This window comes from Hemitrygon akajei, unplaced genomic scaffold, assembly GCF_048418815.1.
Source record: "Hemitrygon akajei unplaced genomic scaffold, sHemAka1.3 Scf000034, whole genome shotgun sequence".
NCBI lineage: Eukaryota > Metazoa > Chordata > Chondrichthyes > Myliobatiformes > Dasyatidae > Hemitrygon > Hemitrygon akajei.
In genome coordinates, this window is record NW_027331920.1 from 5240112 (window position 1) to 5247141 (window position 7030).

A 7030-nucleotide genomic window follows, 5' to 3' on the forward strand; every position below is an offset into this window, starting at 1 on the left:
GGGTGGGGTGGGGTGGGGGAGGCACAGAATCCCAACTTTAAACGGAGCCCGTCGGAGGGGCGAACAGCAGATTCCCTTGAGAAAGCGGCAGGACAGGGCGACACTGTGTTGTCTCTCCCAGTCCATAACAAATAACCCCACCACTGATAATTTTAAACTTTAAAATGGATTTAACGAGGAGGAAGAATCGAATAAAGACAAGTGACGGATCTGGACAATAAAGTGGTGTCGAAATCAAAGTGGCAGGGTCAAGGAAGGCGGTATCGGTAAACATAGAGTGGTATTTTCCCCCTACACACATCATAACATTCTTATAACGAAGCTGGTAGGGGGTTGAAGAAAGCGGATGGTATTCTGGCCTTCATTAGTCGGGGCATTTATCTCAGAACTATGTCGTGGGTCTCGAAAAGTCCACACTTCTTCAGGAGCCTGATGGCTGTAGATAACGACTGGTCGTGGAGACCAAGAAGTCTCCAGATGTAGTGGTGAGAAGAGGGCATATCCTGAATGCTGGGCGTCCTCGATGATGGATGCTGCTTTCTTGAGGCAGTGGTCCATCTGAACGTGTTCAATGGTGTGGAGAGGTTTGCCTGTGATGGACTAGACTCTGTCCTGAAGGAAATGGGGAGGAATTTATTTATGAAGAGTGTGGTGAATCTGTGAAATTTCTCTTCACAGACGGCGGCGGAGGCCTCATCACTCGGTGTATTTAAGGCAAAGGTTGATCGTTTCTGGATTGGTCAATCGGTGAAAATTATGGGGGAAGGCAGAAGGATGTGGTTGACAGGGCTAATAAATTTGCCATGATGGAACGGCTGAGCCGAAGTAATGGAACAAATGACCTAATTCTGCTCTTGTGTCTTATGGTTTAGTGCTCTCATTGATTTTGGAAAACAATTATCTAACCCACTTTACTTGAGATACAGGTGCGGGGAAATGGAATTGTAGACACTGTAAGGAATGGTGTTGGTAGTAAACAGGAGGTTTGTGAAGTACTGTGGAAATGGGAAAGGTCCCTCATGCAGACCATAGCACACCAGGAGAACAGTAAAAGTTGATCTACCCGAGTATGAAGTTAGTACAGCTTTTACATTCCTATTTAACAAAATTACCAGTAATTCTGCTCCATTTTGATAGCAGAAAGAATTCATGAAGTAACAGTCTAGGTCCTGATGATTGAATAAAATGTTTATGCACAGGTCTAACAGTACAACAAATTCTCTATGACAACCAACTGGTGTGACTATAATGTCATTAATGGAGTTCCTGAAACTTGGGGGTCGTCACTGTTCCAACATAATGTAACCTGCACTTTGACATCACTCTAGTATTATTTATTTGAGCACGACAGCACAAAAGGCTATTCAGCCCGTCTAGTCCTTACTGAACTATTATTCCGCCTGGTCCCACCGACCTATACTGGACCATACCCCTGCTACACATGTAGTCATCCAAACCTCTCATCAATGTTCAAATTGATCTTCCGCTGGCAGCACATTCCACCCACACCATACTCTCCGTGAAGAAATGCCTTTAAATTGTTCACATTCCACACACACCACACTCTCAGTGAAGGAGTGCCTTTAAATTGTTCACATTTCAACCTTAAACTACCATCTCTAATATTGAATTTTTTGAGGATGTGACAAAGTGTATTGAAGTTAGAGCAGTGGATGGGTGTATTCAGAGAGTCAGGGGGCATGGGATGCAGGGAGACAAGGCTGTGTGGATGCAGAATTGGCTTGTCTCCCAGAATTGGAGGGTGGATGTAGATAGAGGGTATTCTGCATAGAGGTCAGTGACATGTGGTGTTCTGCAGGGATCTGCACTGGACCATTGTTCTTTGCGATTTTTATTAACAGTCAAATGCACACAAAATGCTGAAGGAACTCATCAGATCAGGCACCATCTATGGAGATGAATAATTAGTTAATGGTTCAAGGTCGAGACCCTTCTTGCAGACTGAAAAGGAAGGGGTCAGATGTGAAAATAAGAATGGCGTGGGTATGGAAGGTGCACAACTGGGCAGGGATTAGGTGAGTTGAAATGTGAGTAGTTGGATGAAGGGAAATGAAGTAAGAAGTTGGGAGGTGATAGGGAGAAGAGATAAACAGATGAAGAAGGAATCTGTTCGGGAGAGAAGCGTGGAATAGATGAATGAGAAGGTGGGGGGGGGGTGTACCAGAGGAAGGTGATGGAGATGTGAAGAGAAGACAGGAAGAGACAGGGGAGCTGCAATGGAGAATAAGAGAAGGCAGAGGCAGGGAAAATTTCCCAGAAGTTGGGGAAGACAATGTTCATGCTGGAAGGTTGGAGGTTTGGCAGCCGGAGTGTGATGTTACTCTTCCAACTGGGGAGACCATGAACAGGCATGTTTTAATGACAATGGGGAATTACAGCAGATCAGGCAGCATCTATGGAGATGAATGATAAGTCTACGTTTCAGGTCGAGACCCTTCTTGCAGACTGGAAAGGAAGGAGGCAGAAGGGAGAATGAGAATGGTTTGGGAGGGGAAGGAATACAAGCAGACAGGTAATAGATAAGTGGGTGAAGGAAGAGAAATGAAGTAAGAAGATGGGAGGTGATAGGGAGAAGAGATAAACATCTGAAGAAGGAATCTGAGGGGAGAGGAGTGCGGACAATTGTAGAAACGTAAGGAGGAGAGGTATCTGAGGAAGGTGCTGGAGATGTGAGGAGAAGACAGGAGGCGAAAGGAAAGCCAAACTGGAGGAGGGGAGAATTTTCTGTAAGTTGGGGAAATCAATATTCATGCTGTAATGTAGGCAGCCGGAGTATGATGTTGCTCCTCCAACCGGGGAGTAGGGTCATCGTGGCAGAAGGGTCGGCCATGGACAGGCATGTTGGAATGGGAATGGGGTGTGGAATTACAATGGGTAGCCAACAGGAGATGCTGTCCATCAGACCGCATGACATAGGAGCAGCGTTAGGCCATTCAGTCCATCGAGGCTGCTCTGCCAGTCCTTCATGGCTGATCCCAAATCCCAATCAACTAAAATACGCCTGCTTGCTTGTCATATCCTTCGAGGTCCTGACTAGTCTGGAAATATCAATTTCCGCTTGAAATGTACCCAAGGACTTGATCTCCACCACATTCCACAGATTCGTTACTTTGACTGAAAAGAAACAAATCTTCCTTCCCTCTGTTCTAAACGGTCTCCCCTCAATTTTGAAGCTCAGCCCTTTAGTTCGGGATACCCCCACCACAGGAAACATCTCTCCGCATCCACCACGTTTCAACATTCGGTACGTTTCAGTGAGATACCCTGAATTCTTCTAAATTCCAGCTGCCAAACGCTCCCTCATACGTATATCCCTTAATCATCCCCGTGAACCCGGAATCATATGCCATGGTGAATACAGCAAAATTACTGAACAAAGATTTCCCCAGTAGGTATCAGGTCTGGTCACTGCAGAGGAGACTGGAAAGAGTCCCTGTCCCCATCAATCTCACAGGTGAAGGGTCACCTCTCCTGGGGGATACTGTTTCTGACCTTGAATATTGGTATGTGAGTAGGTAAATAGGCATTTGTAGCACTTGCTGAGATCTGACGTTGATTATAAGCAGAGTTTGGCCAAACATATTGTTTTCTCTGGAGTTGTGGAGGCTGAAGGGAGATTTAACAAATCTTTGTACGATCACAGAGTTATAGAATAGACAACTGGCGTAGTTGTCCCGGGACTGAAATATCACAGACTAGCAGGCATGCATTTACACTGAGGGGAGTTAATTTGAATGGAAATATGCCGGGCAAGTTTTTGTTCACATATTTTGGTGGGTGCATGAAATGCCCTTCCAGGGCTGATACTCGAGGCAAGTATGACAGAGGCGATAAAGTACCTTTTAAATAGGTGTTTGAATGAGCAGGGAATGGACAAGTGAGGGTATTATATCAGCCGATGGCATTTGTTTAGTGGGGCATTAAATGATACTTTAATGATATGTTTCCGGTCTGTATTGTTCAGTGTTTGATGTTGATCGGAATGTTGTTCCACCCTGGGACTGGGTATAGCAAATCCGGCTCATTATATCAGTTCTTGTGAAATCTTCATCACCATCCACACCCTCATAGCAATAAATCAAACCTACATACTTCCTTGACAGTTCCACGCAAATTTATTATCAAAACCCGCATACATTACCACATACCTCATGGGCAGATTCCATTTCTTATAGCTGCTCAGAAGAAAAATAAACACAACAGAATTTAATGAACACTACGCAGGGAGAGTCAAAGATGGAGAAACAACCAACGTACAGAGAAAATAAATTTGCAAATAAAAAAATATGACGATGAAATTGAGTTGTAAATTCCTTGAATGTGAGTCTGTAGGTTGTGGAACGAGTTGAGATTTGTTGGTGATTTAAGTTAGCCACAGTTGTTCAGGAGCCTGATGGTTGTAGGGGAACAACTGGTCCTGAACCTGGTGGCGTCGGACCATAAGGGTCCAGTATCCCTCTCCCAGATGTAGTGACGAGCAGAGGGCATGTCCTGAATAGTGGGCGTCTTTTGTCAGTGTTCCATGGAAATGTATACAATGGTGTGGACGGGTTTGTCTGTGATGGACTGGGCTGTATCCACCTCTTTCTCTACACTTTCTCTTCACTAGATTGCTTTAGTAAACATGACAGGAGGTCGTCCAGGAATACGATACCTCACATCTGCGATAGTTAGTCATAAATATTCATTCTGACCTGTCGGGGTATTAAAAGCTGTCTTCCACTCATCCCCTTTATGAATGCGAATTCAGTCAGAAGGGTTCCTCAGGTTCAGTTTTGTGAGAATAGTTGGAATAGTCTTGGGAAATTTCCCGGGATCATCATGGGTCAAAAACCTGGGAATGTCAGAGGCAGACTCGGAAACAGGGATTACAGTCTCGGGAACTCGGTGAGCTTCTGGGAGTCAGCCCAGGATGCTGCCATTGGACCATAACGGGACCATGCTATGAAAACCACGGATACCGTCAGGTATGATTGTCCTCAGGGGAAGAGATAAGGAGAGGTCTATCGGTAACCTCAGGGTCCATCAAACATGACACACGTTTCCTGGCTCAAGATGTTGCTTGTCAGGAGCAGAGGCTCTCAAAGGATAGTCGAACTTAAAGGTTGGTACTCCTACTGGTCGGGTCACCCGCCGATCTAAAAAAATCCTGTGGAAACAAAGTCTATAAACGGCCGGAAGGGCCAGTTCCTTGGTTCCAAGGCCAGGTTCCCGAAAGACTGTGGGATGAGGAGGTATCTTCGAGACCGTCACTGAACTCCCTTCACCAACTGTTATGAAGGATGAACAACTCTGATGGGCAGAAGGGTATAGAGTTGCCCATGTTTCCCCCACCTGGGAGAATCACAAACTGTTACTGTTACGCTGCTAATGAGAGAGAAAGAGAGACAAAGGGAAAACATACTGGGACTGGAACATCTGCTTCAGATAAGGGAGAGATAACACCGGGGGAGAGAGACTTGTTGACCCATCATATTATGACTCCTGAAAGACTTATGGCTCTGGAGAGGGCTGTTTACTTGGTACTATTCTGTTCATTAAAATTCCTCAGTGGACAGCCAGAGTGGGGTGGTTTGATGGACTAAGCCATTCAAAACTGATTGACACCTGAGACCCCGTGAGTGGGGATAAAAGAGAGGTCTGGGGAGACACTCCTCAGACACACCAGGAGGCACACTAGTGAGCACTGCTTGAGTGTTGGAACCCACGAGAAGGTGTGGGGCATCGGGGACCGAACAAAGGATCGGTCAGTTTAACTCAGAGTATTATAGCAGGGCCGGTGGGGGATTGTGTGTGTGTCCGCCCTTGCCTGAGTGCCGAGTCCACCACAGAAGAACGGTCTAGCTGAAGGACAGAGGGGTCATACCTGAATGGCCACAAAACATCGACGGATCAAGAACGTAAAGGAAGGTTTGCCTGACTGTAGCTGTCACTGTTTGCTCACTCTCTCTCCAACGATTAAAACACAAGAACCAACAACTACCTCAGCACATATGAACTGAACTGAACTTTATATTCACATATGACAATTCATTATCCCCTAGATATCGATAGAGCTTGTTTATTATTGATTATTATTATACCCACACTTTTAGGTTTAGTATTGCTAACGTGTATTATCTATATATTTGCATTGTTGATATTGATTTGTATATTTTACTAATAAACACTGTTTGAAAATAGTACCACCAGACTCCAACAGATTCTTCTATCTTTGCTGGTAAGACACCCAGTTACGGGGTACGTAACACAACCAGTACACCTTTGGACTGTGGGAGGAGATCGGAACAACTGGAGGAACCCACACGGACACAGGGACGATGTACAAATCCATTAAAGGCAGCGTCCTGTCTGAAACCCTGTACTGTATGGACCCGGTACTGTAAAGCATTGTCACCACTACGCTACCGTGCGGTCTCGTAAACCGGAGTACTATCGAATGGCAATTACACTTCAAAATGAACTTGAGGATCATCGACTGTAGCCGCCATCACTCGGAAAGGGGTGTGCTTCCACTGTGTCCATTCTGCCCCTGAATCACTCCGTCTACTCACACTCACGTCCCAGTGGGATTTTGTACCGCTCGGTAAAATCGGGAAACAATCTGCTAAACGACACGAAGAATCTGGAGCTAATTGTTCCAGTTGTTTTTGTTTGTAAATAATGAATCTCTGTTGGAGCGTGTTTAATGTTAATGCACTGTTCACTTGCTGAGACAGGGGGTCCTGAAACAAAATCAATATTAAGATTCCGGCTCACCAGCACCTTACATACCTCGAGCGGAATAAACCAACACACAGGCCGGTATCCTAGCAACAGTAAGGACTTGCAGCCGAAGCAGACAAACAGGTTTGGTAAAACAATGCCGAGACCTGTTAGGGGTTGGGCAGAACATTCCGCGGGGGGGGGGAGGTGCGGTGGGGAGACAGAGAATCTCATGTTTACACGGAGCCCACCTGAGGGGAGGTTGGACAGAACACTCCGGGAGTTGGGGGGAGGTACAGAGACT